Source organism: Falco biarmicus, chromosome 3 (genome assembly GCF_023638135.1).
Source record: "Falco biarmicus isolate bFalBia1 chromosome 3, bFalBia1.pri, whole genome shotgun sequence".
Classification (NCBI taxonomy): domain Eukaryota; kingdom Metazoa; phylum Chordata; class Aves; order Falconiformes; family Falconidae; genus Falco; species Falco biarmicus.
The window spans coordinates 105,145,934-105,166,829 of record NC_079290.1 but is presented as its reverse complement, the minus strand read 5'-3'; the positions used below and the strand labels follow the sequence as shown (position 1 = coordinate 105,166,829).

The 20,896-nt window shown below is 41.1% G+C and overlaps 1 pseudogene; it reads left to right on the top strand.

The window, feature by feature from the left end:
* Positions 1 to 2,542: 2,542 nt before the first annotated feature.
* On the top strand, positions 2,543 to 20,337 carry LOC130145966 (45 kDa calcium-binding protein-like; annotated as a pseudogene).
* The last annotated feature ends 559 nt before the right edge of the window (positions 20,338 to 20,896 follow it).

The window sequence follows — 20,896 nt, the reverse complement described above, 5'->3', positions numbered from 1 at the left end:
CGGGCCCGCAGCCCCCCCACCCCCGGCCCTGCCGTGACGGCTCAGCCGGGCCCGGTGCGCCGGGCGCTGCCTTGGCGCGGGTGCCGGTAGCCCCGGTGCGGGCAGGGAGCGGCGCCTGCGGAGCCCCCGCGGGCCGAGCTGCGCTGGCAGCGGCCGCTGCTGCTCTCCCGCCCCGGGGCCGTGCCAAGGCCGCCGCTGCCGGTCCCTGCCCTGGGCTCGCCCGGGCGGCCCCTACCCGGCCTCGCTCCCCCCGCGACGTGGGGCGGGCGCTGCCCGGTGTGGGCAGGGGCTGTGCTGGGCCGGCCAGTGCTGCAGCGATTGCTGCCCTTCCCTGTGCACCTCTGCCCTTCCCTCTGCACCTCTGCCCTTCCCTGTGCACCTCTGCACTTCCCTCTGCACCTCTGCGCTTCCCTCTGCACCTCTGCACTTCCCTCTGCACCTCTGCCCTTCCCTCTGCACCTCTGCACTTCCCTCTGCACCTCTGCGCTTCCCTGTGCACCTCTGCGCATCCCTCTGCACCTCTGCCCTTCCCTCTGCACCTCTGCCCTTCCCTCTGCACCTCTGCGCTTCCCTCTGCACCTCTGCCCTTCCCTCTGCACCTCTGCCCTTCCCTCTGCACCTCTGCGCATCCCTCTGCACCTCTGCCCTTCCCTCTGCACCTCTGCGCATCCCTCTGCACCTCTGCCCTTCCCTCTGCACCTCTGCCCTTCTCTCTGCACCTCTGCCCTTCCCTGTGCACCTCTGTGCATCCCTGTGCACCTCTGCACATCCCTGTGCACCTCTGCCCTTCTCTCTGCACCTCTGCCCTTCCCTCTGCACCTCTGCGCATCCCTGTGCACCTCTGCACATCCCTGTGCACCTCTGCCCTTCCCTCTGCACCTCTGCCCTTCCCTGTGCACCTCTGCGCATCCCTCTGCACCTCTGCCCTTCCCTCTGCACCTCTGCGCATCCCTGTGCACCTCTGCCCTTCCCTCTGCACCTCTGCACTTCCCTCTGCACCTCTGCGCTTCCCTCTGCACCTCTGCCCTTCCCTCTGCACCTCTGCGCATCCCTCTGCACCTCTACCCTTCCCTCTGCACCTCTGCCCTTCCCTCTGCACCTCTGCACTTCCCTCTGCACCTCTGCGCATCCCTCTGCACCTCTGCCCTTCTCTCTGCACCTCTGCCCTTCCCTCTGCACCTCTGCCCTTCCCTCTGCACCTCTGCGCATCCCTCTGCACCTCTGCGCATCCCTCTGCACCTCTGCGCTTCCCTCTGCACCTCTGCCCTTCCCTCTGCACCTCTGCGCATCCCTCTGCACCTCTGCCCTTCCCTCTGCTCCTCTGCCCTTCCCTCTGCACCTCTGCACATCCCTCTGCACCTCTGCCCTTCCCTCTGCACCTCTGCCCTTCCCTCTGCACCTCTACCCTTCCCTCTGCACCTCTGCCCTTCCCTCTGCACCTCTGCGCATCCCTCTGCACCTCTGCGCATCCCTCTGCACCTCTGCCCTTCCCTCTGCACCTCTGCGCTTCCCTCTGCACGTCTGCGCATCCCTCTGCACCTCTGCCCTTCCCTCTGCACCTCTGCCCTTCCCTGGTGTTCTCTTCCTGTACGTGCCGCTTTCTGTCCCAGCCTTCTTTTCTCTCTCCTTCCTTTTCTTGCTCCCTCCAACCCTTTGTCTTGCTCACTGTCATTTCTTTCATTCTGTATCTCACTGCCCTGGCCTCTTTTGCGTTCATCTTTTATCCTTACTGACTCTTTCTGCTGCTCCCTGTACCTATTTATTGCTTCACCTCTGTCCCACCCTCTGTCCCTATTTTTTCTCTTGGCTCGCCTCCCTGTCATTCTCTCTGTTGCCCTTAGCGTCCTGCTCCCTGTCCCTCTCTTTTGCTGTATCCCACATTCTGGCTCCCTGTCCCTCACTGGTTTTCTACATCCCCCAGTCCTTCTAGTCCGTTTTTCTCTTCATCACTCTCTCTGTCTGCTCCCTATTCTTTAATTCCTGTGTCTCTCCCCTTTAGCTCAGAGTTTTTTGGGTGTTACTCAGCCTCTCTCTGTCCAGCCCACTCTCCCCTTTTCAAATTCCTCCCACTCTGCCCTGTGGCCCATCACTACTTTTTGGGTTTCTACATCTCTCAGCCTGGTTCCCCCTCCCTTCCTCCTCTCTGGCCTGTAGCCCATCACTGTTTTTTTCCCCCCACCTCTGCCTCTCTCTCTGTAGCTCCCTTTCCCTATTTTTCAGTGCCCCCTCTCTGCCCGCTGACGGCTGCATTGGGTTTACATGGCAGGGGTTTGTTAGCTGGGGTGGGGAGGGACAGGGGCCACAGGGGTGGCTTCTGTGAGGAGACACCAGGAGATGCTCCCATGTTGGACACAGCTGGTTCCAGCTCCCAGACAGATCTGCTGCTGGTTAAAGCTGAGCCCATCAGCAATGCTGCTGGCACCTCTGTGATGACAGGTTTAGGGAGGGGTAAAAAAAATGCTGCATAGGAGCTGTGACAGAGAAAATGTGAGTGTGAAACAGCCCTGCAGACACCAAGGTCAGTGAAGAAATGTCACGTACCATGACTATGCAAGTACTCTAGTGTGTGTAATGTGTACTTTTGAGTAGCTTGGTGTGTGCGTTAGGAGGGAAGATCCCCCGTGCACCCGGCACTGCAATTAACCAACGTCTGCTTTCTAACTATCGTTTGGCATGGAGGGTTTTCCTGGTTATGATTTTCAGTAACACAGCCACTGCTCCCACACAGAAGGTGCCAGGAAGGAATTCTGCCGCTGGCCTGCCCCTTCCCTTTGCAGCCATAGGACTGCTGCAACAAAACCAGGGCTAGGGGCTTTGTGAGCCAAGAAAAGAGCCCCCTCGCTTTTGCACTCTTAATGGAGCCTGACGCCCACGTTAAGACCATCCGGCTCTGCTCCCACAGGGCAGGCACCAGGCAGGAGCTGCGCTGCTGGCCCTTGGCAGCCACGGACCTGGCACAAGAGAGCTTGGGCTACCTGCTTCCTCAGCCGAGGGAACGGCCCTGGTGTGCTCTCAGCTTTGCTGGAGGCATCAAGAAGTTTTTCTAGGAAAAGAGATGGAAGAGTTTGAGGAAGATTCAGACCCCAGAAAAAAAAGGAAGAAGCTCATGGTCATCTTTTCAAAGTAAGCTACATACATTGCCAAGAACACTGCAGCCTCTTTCTCTGATCATCAGAGTAAAATTTGCAATTTTTTCTGTAATATTTAAAAATCGCCATGATGAGGGGAAGGTATCATACTACAAGTGCCGTGTTCATGTTAAGGAGGTTTGATCATACTCACGTAAGCCATCCTCAGGAGTCAGAAGTCATGTGCCGATAGTCACAACCAGTAATACAGGACTAATGCTGTGGTCTAGTAAAATTTATGACAAAATGTACTGTTTCTGTGTGAAAAAAGCCTATGTAACCTCTTCAGATATGGAAGTATTACTTTTTCCTGGTTTCCTGGCTCAATGAATAGTCAATTACACTTGCCTTTTAGAGCAAGGAATTGGTAAGGAAGGGCTGCCTTAGTGGTGGGATGCCCACGCAATCAATGAATTGGGAGGGTGGGAGTTTGTTCCAGTTCTGTTCTAGCAGTCATACGCTCTATGGCTTTGCTGTAAGTTTGGTTTCAATTGACGATCTAAGCTGCTTATTTATTGTTTGGTCTCATATTCCATATGGATCTTGTTTTTTGTTTCTGTTGTGACTTCTGCAAATAACCACAGAGGAAAGACACTGAAAAGACAGTAGTAAAGGCAGAAGGGAAGAAAAGGGATGAAAAGGGACAAACAATGGGATAAGATTGCGGTAAATGGACTAACAGTTGTTTTCTGTTCATAAAACTTTCTAGTAGATGTGAAGTGTCTAAAACTTGAGTGTTTCACATGAAATACATCCAGGTTACAAATAATTATGCCTCATTGCACATACCAAGAGTTCAGAACTTGACAGCTTGCTTCATTACGTTAGCACTTAGCAGTTAACAAAACATTTAGTTCCCCAGAATGTAGAAAAAGAAAAGAGAATGAGAGTGAAACATGAGAAAAGAAACATTAAACTTATATTTTGTAGCCTTTTTGAAAACTTAATCTAGCTCTACTCTTGGTGTAAAAATACTAATTTTACTTTTAGGCATTAAAGCACTTCTTGTGCTAGATAAGGTTTGTGTCAGCTAATGGACTGTCAGATGTTTGGAGTTCAGTGAACGTAATGGAAACGGCACTGATTTTGAGTTCCTACTTTCAGACGCTAGGTGGTAGAACTTGCTTTATTTGCATTTTTGCAATAGAAGATTAATTAGAACAGAAACTTACATTGGTGCTTTTAATGCTCGTGATGGTGTGGGAATGCTCATATACTTGAGATAAAATGAGAAGGCTTAACAGCTTTTTTTCTGCAACCTTTTCATTAGCAGGGAAGGAGTATCAATAGTAACATTGGATTTTTTTTTTTCTTTCTGGTGTTCTCCTGAGTAAAGGTTGCTAAAGCAAATAGGCAAGTGTGCCTTTTTCATTTAGTGTGGAATCCTTTATTAACTGTCTGCTGTTCAGACCACTCGTGTCATTGGTAGGATATATACAAGTATTAAGATGGTGCTTAGAAGGTTTCATGTTCATTGCTCTGTGCTTATTGGAAACATTCAGCTCTTGGTTAGTGAACTGTCATTCGCAAGCTGCAGGCTCTGTGCTGTTCTGCCTGTTTGTTATGAAAGCGATTGTCTTAGGAAACTTAAAGCAATTGGATTAAAGATCAGCTTCACTCAAAATTACATTCCACCTGATGATCAGATTAGGAATGTAGGACAGCATTCTGAGGGTTTTGTTTGCTTTCTAGACATACTCTTAAAGGCTGAGGGAAAAGAGAAATACTATGAACTTCTGTGAAAAGCTAGTAAGCCACAGGCTTCCAGATCCTTTGGAAATATTTTCTTTGAAGACAAAGAAAACACACAGTATGGTTTTGATTAATGAAAGCTGAGATTCTACAGCATGCCAGTATGGTATAAAGTAATCAATTCAAAGTATAAATTATTGTCTAATAGGATTACTGAAAATAAAGTTGAACCATGGAAGCAAAGCTCCCCAAACTATGTTTTTCTAAGCAAGCAACCTACATGTGACTGAAAGAACAAGTGGCATTTCACAATTTTGTATTTTAGTTTCTGAAGTCACTCTTTACTGGGAGGACAAGCCTTACTTGTCTACAGAAGTGGGTTTTTTATAAGTTAACCAGTACTTCAACCAAATTTGCCCTGTGGAACTGGGGCATGGTGCAAGAAATCCTAGGTTTATCTTTTTAGTCTTCATTCCTCGCCAAGAGTAAGTGTTCAGGTACCTTCAGGTCAGGAAAATCTGTGAGAGGGGCTTGCTTGACATCCTTCCTTCTTCTCATAATTGCCAGAAAACCCATTTTGCTATAGTCTCCATTTAAATAGTTTAAATTAGCCTGGAATCTATAGATTTTCTATTCTTTTGCTGGGTGGTGTAGTTTAGCTTGTGTGGGTGGGTGTTCATGGGAGGGCAGGAGGAAGGATATTGAAAGCCATCAAGTGTGCTTGTGGTGACACTGATTTCGTTAAATCAGTGGCACTGGGTACTGGAATTCAGTTTGGTGAGCCTGGCTTCTAAGGGTCAGTTGTATTCTAAATTAAATTACATGTACGAACAAACCAAATAAATTAAAGTACAGAAGAATGTAATACGTGTGGGTTTCTCTCAGGGTGTTTTTGTGCTGGAGTTACCCCTGCGAGTTTGAAATCCTCCTAGCATCTGCATTTTCCTGATGTTTTCAGCTACTCAGCTGCAGCCCCAGTAGCCATTTAAAAATTAAAATTTTTGTGTTAGCTAAGTGCCTTACCTTGATAGTGTTCATCAGGTCATGGGTTTAAATACAGCTTCTGGTAACTACTGCCATGCACAGAGCTTTTTTGGTTTGTTTTTTCCTCCTTGTCATGAACCTACCCTTTCCCAAAGCAGAACCCGTTCGGAGTGCCACAGTGCTGTAAGGGTAGCGCGGGGCTCCACAGCTGTGACTGTGTCACACAGACGGGGTGGCTTTGGCCAGATCCGTGCTGGCTTTCTTAACGTGGGGTTCATCTCATGGCCTAACGCAGTATTCACTTCTACTGCTGTGCGTTGCATCTGTGCTGGGAAGCTGCCGGTATGGACAGACCGTGTTGGACAGTAGCAGGTAGAATAAAGAACGTGGAGAGGCGACATTTTAAGCTTCCCCATTTTGCTATCTTTGCTTTAGAATACAGACTTGTATTTTTCAGTGAAAGAACTGTTTATGCTGTATGCCATTGGAAGGTTTTAAGTAGTGTGTGGACCCTGATTTGTGGTTTTTTCCTAACCTGTACATTTAAATATACATCTAACAAATTTTGCATACCTCCTGCTATGTAGGGCTTTGCTTTGGTTTCTGTTATTAAAAAATATTTTCTGGATCTGCTTTTCATTGTTTGGGTGAAGCAGAAACCAACTCTAAAGTGATACGCATTAGGTGCTCGAGAAAATTATTATCTTTAGTCCTTTTAGGTAAGAACACTGCCTTCCTGCTCCCCCCAGGCCCTTGGGCAGTATTGCGGTGTTGTCATTTAGGAACCTGCAAACATGAATCTGAAAACCTGAATGGCCAATGTTTATTGATAATACTTTCAGAGGTGGCTCTTTTGAAAGCTGGCCACAAAAATCTGATTTGTAATGGCTTGTGGCTGAGAAACTGGGCTGAAGTGTTTAAAATCTGTTCTTCCAGGCTTGACATCTGTATTCAGTGCAGCCCTTACTACAGGCTTTTGTTAAGGAAAAATTTAGAATTATCCTACAGAGTAGCATGCTTGCTTGTTTCTTACTCAACAGTAGTATTAACATTTTGGCTGTGAATAGATAATGAAATATAGTTTAAATAGTTAGTGAAGTGTTAACCTTGAACTTAGACATTTTAAGGAGCTGTTATGTCTGATGCTGCCTGTTACTGAAATGTATTAATGCTAATGGTATTTATCACATTGCCTCAACTACTGTCTGGGCTGTGGTTTATCTATAATTTTTGTGGAATCAGACAAGTAATCAATATGGATCAATCAAAAAGGACTCTGTGGTCTATTTCTTAATTCAAATTTATGCTAATGGTAGTCCCTGCTTTTACAAAAACTTTCTTTGCTGTCAGCTTGGGTAGCAGTATGTCACATACCTAAAGTTTTACAAATTTGCGATGTCACTCTAGCAGCAAACTATGCTTCTTGTAGAAAAAGTGCAATCAAGCTTTTTGTTTTTTTTTTTTTGTTTGGGTTTTGATTTGGAGCTGGTATATCATGAAGTTTGAGAAATCATCACGAGATTTCTATACATAGTTTGCCAAGGAAGGTTTGAGCAAAGTTGTAATCGGGGATGATATTCTTCCTTGGATTCATCTTGTTTTCTTGAACTTAAATTCTTTTTAGGCAGTACTTTTCTTTGCTAGTTTTTTTAAGGAGTGCATTAGAATGTACCACTCTTTCCTAAGATCTTTTGAGTGTTCTGGCCTGTGTGCCTCAGAAAAGTGATTGCCCATCACCATTTTCCATGAAAATCAGTTTTCCATGATTTACCAGTGTTAAGTTGTTCAGCAACAAACAGGTAATTATCTAAGCTTGTTAGTGTTAGTGGGAATGTTTTCAAGCAGTCCATTCTGAACGAGATAGTTACCTCAGGAAGCATAGATAGTCCTTTGTTTTTATTGCCTTGGATGGTAACCTCACAGCAGGATCACATCTGATATTTCATGCGGTTGTAAATATTCCTCTCAAAACTAAGAGTGCTGTTTATGGACACCGAAGGGTTTCAGCTCATCTTGTACAGTGGATGCCTGCTAGTTCATGAGGATCTGAGTCATTGGAGGCTTCTTGTGCACTGTGGCAGCAGAACAAAGGGCTGCTTTCGTGCGTTAGAACACCAGTAAATGGGATTTGTTACCTTTCTCCCTAGTTACAATGTGATTTAAATGGAAAGTACAGCTTGGAAGAAGTAAGTTCAATGATAGCTTTGATCTAAGGAAACTAGAATGTTAAATGTTGAGAAGGCGCTTTGTTTTCCTGTCTCGTTTTTGGCAGTACCTATTCTGCATTGAAACCCACATTTGTTCACCTAGTAAGTGCAAGGTGGTGCAAGCAGAACGTGACCATTTTACTGGTCTTGCCTTTGGTGCTGAAAAGTTGCTAATACTGAGCTGGTGCATATAGATTTGGAGAGACATGATACAATAATACTGCATTTATTAATAGAGCTAAGTGTTGTAGAAGATTAGGTGCTAGAGTTGCTATTTGGCTTAAGCTTTTAACATTTAGTTGACATTTAAAGGCAAATCACATATCTAATAACTTGAGTTTCAATGATAACACCTCAGTACTGTTGAGACGGTGATACAAACTGATAAAAAAGCCAGAGTTAAGCTGGGTGGGTTTTTTTGTTGTGTTGTTTCTTTTTTCTTAGGTTCTTTTTTTTTTTTTAATTGAACAAGAGTGGTTTTGGTGTGCTCTGAATAACATCTTGCCTCCTGAAAGTTATGTCTTTTCAGTTTTAAATATTGTTATATCTTTCTAAAATAAATACTTAATGATATGCTCAATAAGAAACCTCTTAAAGTGGCATGTTACTGTTTTTGTATTTGTTCTTCAACTGTAACTTTTACATTAACTCCTTTTTAATGAAATAAGTGTTAATGAAATTGATGGTATGGCAGTGTATCTTGATACAATAAAGCAGTATTGGTAGTACATTAAGGAGAACAGTGAATTATCAGATTGGTTGTTTACTGATAATTTTAGTCAGTTAGAAAAAAGTTTAGTTCCCTAGCTCAGTAGCACTGAGTACGAGCATATCCTTTGACAAAGTGAACCTGTTAACTCAGAAACCTAATGGTAAGGAAACGTATGTGCAGAACTTCTAAATGTGTTCAGCATTAAAAACTGTCAGCTGCAATGTGTTACCAGAGATCAAGGTTTAATAAAGGAAATTTGGTTTGTTTGTTTTTTCCCAGTTACGAGTACTACAGCCAAAGTATTAAGTAGTTTGAAAGTCCTTGCACCAAAGTTATTCACATCATGTTTTCATTGTTTTTAATCGTCATAACTGTTGGGATGTGATCTAGGCAGACACAGGGAGGCAGCTCATCAGTAAACTTCAGAGATCTTGGGAAGATCAAGGTAAAAAGGACTTGAAAAGATAAATTGAGAGGGAGTTAATGGTTTGAGAGGATGTTAGAGAAGAAATTTTTCAAAGTAGTGAAAGTCTGCAGCAGCTGGCAGTTGACGACTCTGACCCAATCGGAAATGAGCCAGGATGCCATCAGCGAGCTGGCTGTGGTTTCCTCTGCTTAAAACAATTACTCAAAAACAATACCGAAATGGGTTAACTTACAGCAAAATGAAGCGTGGCTGGATTTTCACTGAGTAGTAACCTACATGTTGTAGTTACTTAAATTTAACTATGAAATAAGTAGGTGAATTGCTACTTGTTTACTCTGTAGTTCAAAGAATGTACAACATCTCAGAAAGGGTTATAAATATACTCTTTCCTGTAGCAACCTATGTTTGTAGAATAAAGTAATTCATTTAGAATGAAAAAATATACCACCTACCCCCCAGTCCTCAAATCTAAATCTTGTTTGCTCTTCATCCATAGGGTGGGTGTAAATAATGATAAAAAGATAGGTGCGAAAGAGATGTGGTGCTGGATCAGAGGAAAACTGTGGAAGAAAATGAAATGCACTTCCGAGCTGTGGGCCCTGATAGTGATGGTAAGACGAATGATTCCTCCATCTCCTGATGACATCTGAAGCCAGTTGCTAGTGGCCAGACCTACTGGCTGCTCTTCAGATGTGCTGTGACAAAATCTAAGTTCTTTTGGACTGCGTGTGATTGCAACTGATTTGATCCGTACAGAAGACAACAGAGTGAAGAAGTGAGGTGCTCCAGTCAGCACCCGAGTCCTATGTCGACCGCTGTGTTATTTCACTTGCGGTCATAGGAAATTATAACAAGTTAAGTGGCTCTGCTGGGGATGGGGTGAGGATGGTGACATAAACAGGTTGTTTTCACAAGGCCTGTCTGGTCTGAAGAAACACAAAAGTGAATCAGGTGATAGTTTTCATGTTGCCATTCATAAAGCTGAGTGTGATGGCCATGCAGCTGAACCAAAATGTTTTATCACAGACTGTTTTAAGTAATGAAACCAAAAGTTTGTCATTTAAGCATACTATGTCATGTCTGAGAAATGGTTCTTTCTTACAGGCCAGGTGCCACGGACCAAATACAAAATTAAATTTTTGGCAAGTAAGGGCTTTAATGAAAAAGTGATTGCAGAGAAGATCAGAAACAATGAAGAGCTGAAGACAGATGAAGAAAGTAAGTGCAGACTGTTGGTGTGTGTTGGGTTTTCTTTTACTTTCCTAAAACTTGAATGTCAAAACTGTACTTAAGATGAATGTTTTACTTATGCTTCTGCTTCTACAAAAATGTAGAATGTGTAAGGCATAAGACAGAAATACTAGAGTTCCTTCCGACTCAGATCTGCCTTCCCAACACTCTCATTGTAAATATTAAACACTGAAAATCTTGGTTACTTATTTGTTACTCTTTGAATATTTTTCAGTTAAACAGTCTGCTAAAATTTGTCAGACCTGTGTTGTGCGTGGACCGTTGTATTGTTACTACGGGACCCAGGTCCCTTGTTGCTCCGAACGAAAGGAGCTGCTGCACCCCGAGCCTGGTCCTGGCACTGCGGAGGGGCTGTGTTTGGGTGGGCACGCGCTTGGGCACTGCGCTAGCAGCTGATAGCAGAAGGTTGCCTAAGAATTGTTTTATGTTTCATTTAAGTTCTCTAGAGAGAGATTGATCATTTCTTCCTTATTACTGTTGAAACTTTCATTTGAGTCTGGCTTGGTATAAACATGGGAACTCTTAACAGAGTAATCTCCCTGCTCCCCTCATCTAAAAGTATTTAAATTCACTGTTAGTAAAACACGAAGCCTTAGCCTTTCCTTGCAGGAATTAGTCATTTAAAAGTGGGTTGTGTTATATTTTCCATTTATCAAAAAGCAACTAAAATGCAAATGGGCCTTTGAATTTTATGGCAGGGAAAACACCTGTGTAGCGTGTTCTATGGCAGTGTGGTTAACTGCAGTTTACAGGAATGCTCATCAGATAAAAGATGTGCTGAATAAGGGAAATGTGTACAGAATCATTTTTCTACCTGGGTAACAAGCCTTGTTTGGGAAAGTCAGATTAGTTATCTACAGCTTCCTGAGGATGATAAGCAAAACTTAAAAATTTTTGTACTCTAGTGCAGTGTAAAAGTACCTTTTTTTGGCCTATATAATAAAAAATAAAGGAATGTGTGGATCTTAAGGCATGTTCTGAGTTTCGCGCAGAAGTGTGCTGTAGTTTGGATGCTGGGCCCCAACTAGGGGCACAACTTAACTTATGCAGATAACAACAGTTTCAACTGGTGACTGACAGCTGAGTTTCATTTAAGAAAAGTAGGCAAAGGGAGACTGACTTGTGACTTCGAACATTTGGGGTTGGCTACACTGGAAAACTGTAAGCAAGTGGTTTGATTATTCTGGGCTTAGTTATATCAAGGACACAAGTAAAACTTGCTGTTTAAAAACTGCCCTAAAATTCATATTAAGACTCTGAAGGATTTCTTTACTCTTCATAAAAAAACATTTATTGAAGACTTAAATCTTAAGTGCAGCTAGCAGTTAAAAAAAGTAGATGTAACTGTTGGGTTTTTTCCCCCACCTGTAACTCAGAAAGCAAAAGCATGCAAGAGCAATTCAAGGCAGTTTATTAAATTAAAAACAAAAAAAGTTTATCTGAAGACTTTAGTCTTTCAGAGTGTTTTTAAAACTTGTGAAAAGCCAATGGTTCAGATTTGTGTTAGTGTATTTTGCAGATAGCAGAGTGTGCTACACACAGTATTTTTTCCAGTGTGTCATTTAGAAAATGCCTACACCAGAAAAAGAATACTCTGTACAGGTATTTTTTTCCTGTTTGGTTATGTTCAGGACCGCTAGGTGCACAGCAGTCACGTTGTGTGTTGCAGGGTGGTTTTTTCTTCAGATCAGATGCATGGTTTTAGCGGAAACTCATGCGCAAATTATGATTCTCCATTGAGTTTAGGAAAAATTCAGCACTTTGAAAGTGCTTGTCTGCATGGTGTAAGATGAAGAAGTGGAAATGTGAAGTGATTTTGGTGCTGATGTATCTGTACACCTGTACTTGCGTTTTCTCCTTGCAGCAAAAATATTTCCCTTTACTGAATTATAGTGTTAACTAAAACATGTGCAGGGTTTAGGTCTGAAGTCAGAATGTTTTCTGATTTAGAATAGACAAGGAGTAATAAGTACTTGCATCCTTAAGTAACTGAAAACTAAATGTGTTTCTTGGTGCTTGACTTAGCATCTGTTCTTGATGTTTCCAAACTTCTTTTGAAGAGCTACACTCTTAAATCTCTCACAGTTCCAATGAATGACGTTTTTAGGCTGAAATACTGGATGATGCATCTTGAGTCTAAGGGTATAAGTTCTCTCTGAGTTGGTGATTCTTTTGAATTCTGAGCCTCTGACAGGGTGAAGGAAGAAGGGAGGAGCAGGGGCAGGGCAGGAGTCTCTTCATAGCTTTCCTAGTCCTCTATGGCTTTGCTTATACTGTCTTTTCAGTTAGATGCTTTGAAATGTATTGCTGATCACTGTAAAAATTAGGCTTTGATTTTTCTTTTTTATAATCTGTTTAATACAATTCTTAAGCTTAATTCATATGTAGTTTTGTGAAGGGTGAGGGTGCTGTCTGGAATTGTGGTGTGGCTCGAGAAGAAAACCTACATTCGAAATGGTGTGTAGTATGCATAACAACATTTTGTGGATCTCTGTACCATTTTGTTAATTCAGATCCTGTGAGCTTGAACATACCTAAAAAGAGTTCAAAACAATAGTACAGCTAGTTATGGTTCAGATAATGTTGTATTAAGAAATGGCAAGTCAAAATAAGAAAAGCTGAATGTTGTAACATTGGAGTAATAAAATATGCCCCTTTTGATCATGCTTGGAACCGCTGTATTGGCAAAGAATATTTTCTTACCTGTAGTAGATTTAATGAGTGCTGTGGAGTAGAATAAACCTATGTGATGATGTTAGCCAAAGCACTAGTGCAGAGTGCTTCACGGATCAGCAGCATCTTTCTAGGTGTAATGGTAGTTGTGTTACTTGGTCTTAGAAGAAAACACGCTAAATGTTAAAGGGTTTGTAGCTCTACAGTTATTATCTGGGTAGGAGAAGAATGGGTTGACATCTTCCGTTCTTGTAGATCTTAACCAGGTGTGTGATGTCACAATTGCAATACAAAGAGATAGTGAATCTGAAGTATATTTTAAATGTGAAGAATGTTTTGGCTCTTTCAATGCACAGGGATGGTGTGAAGTAGAAAACAAAGATGATTTTTTCAGAGGAAAGGTACTACTGGTATTCAGGCAGGCGAAAGATGTCTGTTGGCGGTGGGCTTCAAAACACGAAAATAAGAAAGGTGAACAACAAGTACTGAACAAAGCTGGATTATTCCTACCTTCCACCAGAACCAGCTAACAATGCTGGTAGGACAGCAGTGTTCACTTGATGTGTTGAAGTTTTGATACAGGTGTAGCTGAGTCTTTATTTTCATCTCCTAATTTCAGTTCAGTTGTTTGGTTAAAGGATCTTTCCTAGTGTTTCAGCGCACACTAGATGAAACTAATTGCACTTTGTTTTCTCTCAACACCCACTTTCCTTGAGAGTTGAACTGTAAAATAACTGTTTCATAGGTCATCCTTGTTTAAACAATTGAGTAACAGGGGAAAGTACATATTTTTAAGAACTCTAAACAGATTGAACATGATAGCTTAAATCTTTTTCTGAAATTTCTAGCACAGGAAGTTTCAGATAACCTGAGGGACTAGTGGTACCAAGCTGACAACCCACCTCCTGATCTGTTCTTGAACGAAGAATTCTTGCCCTTTTTTCATCCAGAACATAGTAGGGGAATGCTGAAGTTCATGGTGAAAGAAATCATCTGAGATTTGGGTATGCCATTTTAAAATGCATTTCTTGGGAGCTGTTTACTTGTAAACCATTTTATTGGGTAAACCTTACGTCATTATGCTGTCATGGTTCAATGTGAAATTTTGGCATATCTTATTTGCTCTGTTCTACGCATCTTTTAATGTGATGAGTAAGAAAAAGAAACTGTTAGAACAAATGCTGGCATCTCTATGGAATTGTCTGTGCATCTCAAAACTGAATTTAGTCTCTGGTTGTTAAAGAACAGCACAACATTACCTATTAGAAAGACATTCTCAGTACTTCATATGAAGAAGATCAGCTGACAGTAAAGTAGCACACTGAAGTGCTACTGCATTGTAGGGTTACTGTAGCAAAAGTAGAAAAGGTTTGATGAACAGTAAAATACTATAAAATATATTGATGTGAATGTTCCATGAGGAGGGCATTAATTGCTTTGTACTTCCCCACTACAGCAGCCATGTAAGAATCATGTTATATAGTCATGAAATTGGAAATAAATGGTTGAGGTTTCTAAGAAAATATTTTTTTTTTAATTCATGAGTATTGGCACACATCTTTCTTCTTCTATTGAGTCAATAGTGATGCATATTTAAAACTGCTAGAACACCTGTCTTAAAAAAAACCCAAACAAACCAAAAAAACCCCAACAAGCTACGACTTTGCTAGTTATTAGCTTAATAAATATGAAGAGTTTCCAGTGATACTTGAGTATGTGACGCACAGACAGACGACTCCAGTATGCAGTCTTTTATGAGAGTTAATTTACCTGAGCGCTAATGCAAGGGGAGACTGGATACAGATGTAAGAAAATTGCTGTTGCAGTAGATTGTTGAAAAAAATCAAACAACAATAAAATAATAAAAAAAAAGCCCAGCTTGCCACCTGGTGTGTCCTTCAGGTCCAGAAAAATACTTTTTTAGTATATTGATGAGTGTATATTTTTTAGCCTTCTAAAACATTGTGTGTATACCATAATACAGAGTTTTTTGCTAACAAAAGATACAAATGATAACTACTCTTCTCTGCTGGAGTCAGGATTGTGGACTGCTGAAACCAGGCAGACTGTACCAATGGCATCTCTGACTTGAAGAAATTTCTCATTTTTAATGGACATTAAGCAAATACTTTTCAGTTACTGTGTACTTCTGTTGTAGATCAAGATGGAGATAAGAAACTTACCCTTTCAGAGTTAATTTCATTACCTGTTGGTACTGCAGAGAACCAGCAAGCTCAAGATATTGATGATGACTGGGTAAAAGACAGAAGGATGGAATTTGACGAGGCCATTGGTGCTAACCATGATGGTGTTGTCACAATGGCAGAGTTGGAGGTAAGTCTTCCCCAGTTCTAGTGACTTTAAAACCAATAGCTAATTTTTCAATACAGGATTGAAACTGCTTTAGAGACTATGAAGTCCAAAAATATTTGAATTAACAGTACAGTGTGTGTCTACTTCACAGAACTTTGGGTTACAGTATTGCTTAATAGTGCTTGCAGATAGTGTCATCGTGCTTTTTGTTAAAGGGGGTTTCCTAGCATAACTGTTATTCACAGGTATGCTTTTAGGGTTTTCTGTCACACAGACACTTGTATGGATATGGAGTGCAAGAAAGCAAGTCACAGACTTCATTAGGTGCACTGGTTATTGGGAGAATGAGTCATACTTTCAGTTGCAAATGGAGTAACTGGCAACCCATATTCATTTTAAAAAAGAAAAACCAGCACAAATCAAACTCACTCGAAAAAACCAAACCACAACAAAAAAGCCAACAATCAACAAAACCTGGGCCCCAGTAGCCTAGGAAATAGCAGAGATCTCTTGTCTTTTACTGTGTTTTTCTTTTTACAAAACCAAATTATTATTTTCAAGTGTGGATTCTAGTTTGTGGCCTTTTAGACTCTGGTTTGCAGAAGAAAGGCTTTCTTCTAATAATTCTGTCTGCAGAAGAGTCTACCAAACACCATGAAATATTTCGCACCCTATAGTTGTGGCAGTGTCGTGGCCAGTGAGGAGGCTCGTGGCTCACTTTGGGCTTGTTTTTTTTCTTTCTGGATGTAAGAATGTACTTTGACAGTTATTATTGAATTAGCAGAATTCAAGCTGCAGCATAGGCAGTGTGAAAGGGGAACCTGTAAAACGTTGGCTTTTTCCCTGACGTAGGATGAATGTTAAATTTCCTAACCTCAGTATGCAAATACATGGGTATGAATGATGGTGTTAGTAGGGATAAACGGTTGTATTGTGACATAGACAATGTTAATAGCCTTTTTACTGAGAACTTTCCTTTAAAAATAGGTGCTTTATCTGTGAAGTCTTTGCATATGTATGCACACATAGATGCATGCATGTATATGTCACTTCTAGGAAGAAATTGAAGATAATCTTGAGTCTTCTACGGCATGAACTAAAGTGCACTGCTTGAAAACTTTTAAACTATTTTGAGTGAAGTGAAGGAGCAAACCCCTTTGTTTCTGAGACTTCTGACCTCTGTAACGTCTTCTTGGTCGTTGAAAATGGAACAAGAAAGTTCTGAATGGAACACGTTCTCAAAGATTATCTCCAGAAACCAGAAAACTCATGTCATACAGATCGGCAGTGGGCTGCTCCTGAATTTTGAATTGAGATTTCTTCACAAAAGACACCAGATTTGATAATGAGTTTAGTTTGCAACCAAAATGTAGACACTTGGCATAAGCCGAGAATCTGGATTTCTGTTAGAACAGCCAAGGAAGCAGTGAATAATAATAAAAAAAAATAAATAGGAGATAGATGTAAGCCTGTTAAAAAGACAGAAAAAGGTGTTAACACCTGACTTACTTTCACTTTGGGATGGCTTACGTTGGTCTTCTAATTGCTGAAGCTTACATAGAGCCAAGGTTCATAATTCTGATGTGTGGAAATGTGTGCTTAGTGATTGAAAATTTTTTTCTTACTTGTTTTAGGAATATATGGATCCTATGAATGAATACAATGCCCTGAATGAAGTGAAGCAAATGACAGCAGTAGCAGATGAAAATCAAAACTATCACTTAGAGCTGGAGGAGATCCTGAAATGTAGTGAATACTTTGCAAACAGCAGGCTTATGGACTATGTATGTAATGGTCATGAGGAGTTCTGATCCTGCTCACTTTTCCAGAGCTCTGAAGCACTTTCTTGGTTTCAATTAAAACAAAAGAAAAACAAAAGAAAAAAAAATCCAACCCCCAAACAGGAAGTTACTTTGCTGCTATCTGTGTTACATGCCTACAGCATGTTGTCCTAGACTTAAAAAAACCTTCTGTCCATACATAAGATCTACAGCTCTGTTGCCTTCAGTGTGAGTGGAAAAAAAAGGCCCATATTACATGGGGCAGGTACTGGACTACGTCAGCTCACCCTGGTTTGTATAGTTAATCCAGCTGAAGATTCAGCTGTTTTTGGCTAATCATATTTGGTGGATGCTTCACAAATATTTAACTCTTCTTGTAGCCCTCATAGCTGCTGATCTATGGAAATCACAAATAACACTGAAAGGTGTTGGCTTTTGTAAAGGGGATTGTAGGTCAAATATGTGTGTTCTGACCTCATGAGAATATCCATACACAGACCGGCTGGCTAATCTTCCAGTATTTTTCTCAATGCATCTCAACCTGCCTACATATTGTTGAGAATTTAATACGAGTTCTCCCTTCACCGCTGAATATCTTTAGGAGCTGTAGGAAGAACTTACTTCAAATGTTACAGAGAAGCTTCTGCATCTCCTTTAAAAAGCAAACTGGTTATAGTGTGACAGGTTTTTTGTTTGCAGTTGCACTGGGGACATGAGAGACTTGTGATTGCTTATGTCTCAAAAAATCAAATTTCCTTCTAAAATGAAACAATGGGGAAGGCTTCTTTGTGGACTTAAAGATGTTGGATAGAGCAATGGGATTCACCTAGGTGTATGATTAGCACTTAACTAAAATTCATTGTTAAAACTAGTATAATTACTTGCCTCTGGGCAAGTTAACAATGCTGATGAACTCATGCATGCTGAAGCTGGGGGAAATACAGGCTTTGCTTTTGAGCTGCTTTTGCCAGAGCAATGCACAGTCAGCACTTGGGAAGCCTTATAATCGGTTTGCTTTTGGGTAATCTTTGAAAGCATCTTGCAACACAAGGGTCATATCCGCTACTGTTTAAAATAGAAAATGTATTTTTACTCTGCTTCCATCTTTACTGTAAAAACCTCTCTTTCTGAACAGTCGCTTGAAAATCCAAGTGAGATGTTATATTTGATTAAATTTGTTCTCTTAATATAATGTAAAAATAAGTATTGCTACCTGTTTCTGTTTCAGTATTCCCTCTTTTTCTTTTTTTCTTTTTTTTTTTTTTTTATTTTGGGTGTTAAATGGCCGTATCAGTCTTTTTATATACATATCTTTTCCAGTAAATATTTTTCTCCATGCTTTGGAAATGTTGCTGATTTTAGGTTTGTCAGTGAGTGGGAAAAAATTGAACTCTTCAGAGGACAGACAAATTAACACACGATTTTGAAAGAACTTTAAGAGAGGGATAAATTTAGTTGATAATCTTGTGTTTAAATGAGCTTAGAATGTCTGCCGTATTATTCAACCCCCACTCCCTTCCACCCCCATTCCAGCGCTCCACAGGTACTTGATTGCAAGGTAGTGAAATTTTAATATGGCTAGAGTCTGGAGATGTTAAAACCAAAATCCAGTGTATAAAACCATGGTGCTTGGGAGAAGTCCTAGGTATGATTGGTTTAGATTGATTGGCAAAAGGTCTAGGTTTTGCTTTGCTGTTGTTTTAACTAAGACTTCATAAGCACATAATGGCCTGCACTTCTAACTAGCACAAAATCGTACATGCAAACATACAGTTTTGCAGTGTGGTTGTTCCTGGTCTAGTTAAGACAAAATTTTTAGCAATATTAGTTCATAATCTTATAAATGTCCTGACTGCATTCTGGTATTACACTCCAGTTGTTTGCACAATTCAATTATTTAGATATAATTTGAGTGGACAAGTTCTAACTTGTCACACCTGATGCTCAGAAAGCAAGTGCTAGTTTGCAGAGGGGTTCTTGAGCAGCTGAAATATGATGATGAAATTTAGAAGTTTATCTGTCAGTAAAGGCAATGATTATGCATATGCGATCTTAGTTTAATCTTTTGATAATATGAGCATGGAATCTCTTGAAAAATACAAGGTTAGCAGTATCTAGCTAGTAACTGCAAAAATGTTAAAGTATGTACTGTTGCTGTCTTTGCCACACACCTGATAAATCTGAAACTTGAGGAACAACTGTGAAAAATTAATTTTTAAAGTATGCATGGAGTTATACATCTTAACATGTTTCATTTTTCTCTGCCAGAAATCAGGATCACATGTTAACTAAGAGCTGTAAGGATAAAGAGGACTGCATGGTGAGATTTGGAGGTACTTGAGAATATTCCTGGTTTGGAATTTTAGAAGTACAAACTATCCATGTTTGTCCGTAGACTTGTTTATTTTTAATAATCCTTTAAGTATTTTATAGGTACTCAATCTTTCTCAGATTCTTTTAGGTTCTTTCCCATAGGTGAACCCTTACTTGCCTGTGATGTCTAAGGAATCTAGAGACTTTTTCTTTAAAGCCTTTCATCAAGCACAAGTTACAAGTTCCATATGAGGTTTTGCTGTTTGGTTGTTCTTCAAGTACACAGGCAATCTGCCTGCTGTTAATAGGTCTCGGTTTATGAGTGCTGCTGTCTCCTGGACATCATCTTTGTATCATCTGTTTCATCTTTGTAGAATTCAAAAGCTTGTATAGAGTATCATCTAGGATAAGCACCTATAGTCAAAAATGATACCTGTGTATTAAATAAAATCAGGACAGGTTCTTATTTCTGACCCGTAACATGGTTCAATTCACCACTCTGAAGCTCTCCTCTCTTACTACACCCAGAGTAGCTGCATGCAGGCTGTTTTCTGGGAGCAGCCTGCGGCACATGTGATCCTCATGGCAATGCCAAGCAGCGTTTTGGAGAGGTTAATTTGCATTGGTGAAAATCCAGCCAAGGAGTGTGCTAGATGTGAAATGTTTTGGCTAATTGTTGTGTTCTCTCCTTGTTTTGTTTACTTGCATAATATGGCCATGTAAAGGAATCTGGCAGTATCAAGCCAGGTAACGCTTAGGGGTGCCTTGAAGAAAAGTTGAATTCTGAAGATGGTATGTGGCTAACTGCTTTTATTAAATGAGCATTTAACTTGTATTAAAGTATCTTTAGCAAGAATATCAATGCTTCATCATCACTGCTCTTGTGGTTTGGGAGTTCTCAGTTCAAATGTATATAGCAGAATTTTAACCTTACCCGGTTTGTGAACACCATAGGAGTTTGCTTTTTCAGTTCTTGTTGAATAATAATTGATTTATTGAATAGATAAAGCCTGCTGCTGTTTGTGAAAAAGAATTGGGGAGAAAAATAAATCTGCTTAAATATTGCTCGAAGGAGTGACTGAATCATAAGGCGTAAAGCCACTTAAATGGCATGGAGCATGATACCGCAGTGGGAAGAGTCTTGGGTATTTCCCACATGCAAGTACCGAGTGTGAAGGTAGCTGAAGTCCAGCTGGTGTGGTTTACTTGCTCTGGCAGAGCCTTGCTCCCTTGTGGAAAGAATGTCTTTAAGGTATAACTTCCATTCCATAGTGGCTGTTTTCCAAAATGCTTGGAAAATAGGAGAAGTAGGAAAACAGTTACTGTTTTGCCTCGCTTTTGTGTCCTTTCCACTCTTAAGCAGTCTTACAGAACCTTAAGAAAAATGAAAAGCATCAGTTCTGGATAAAACACGC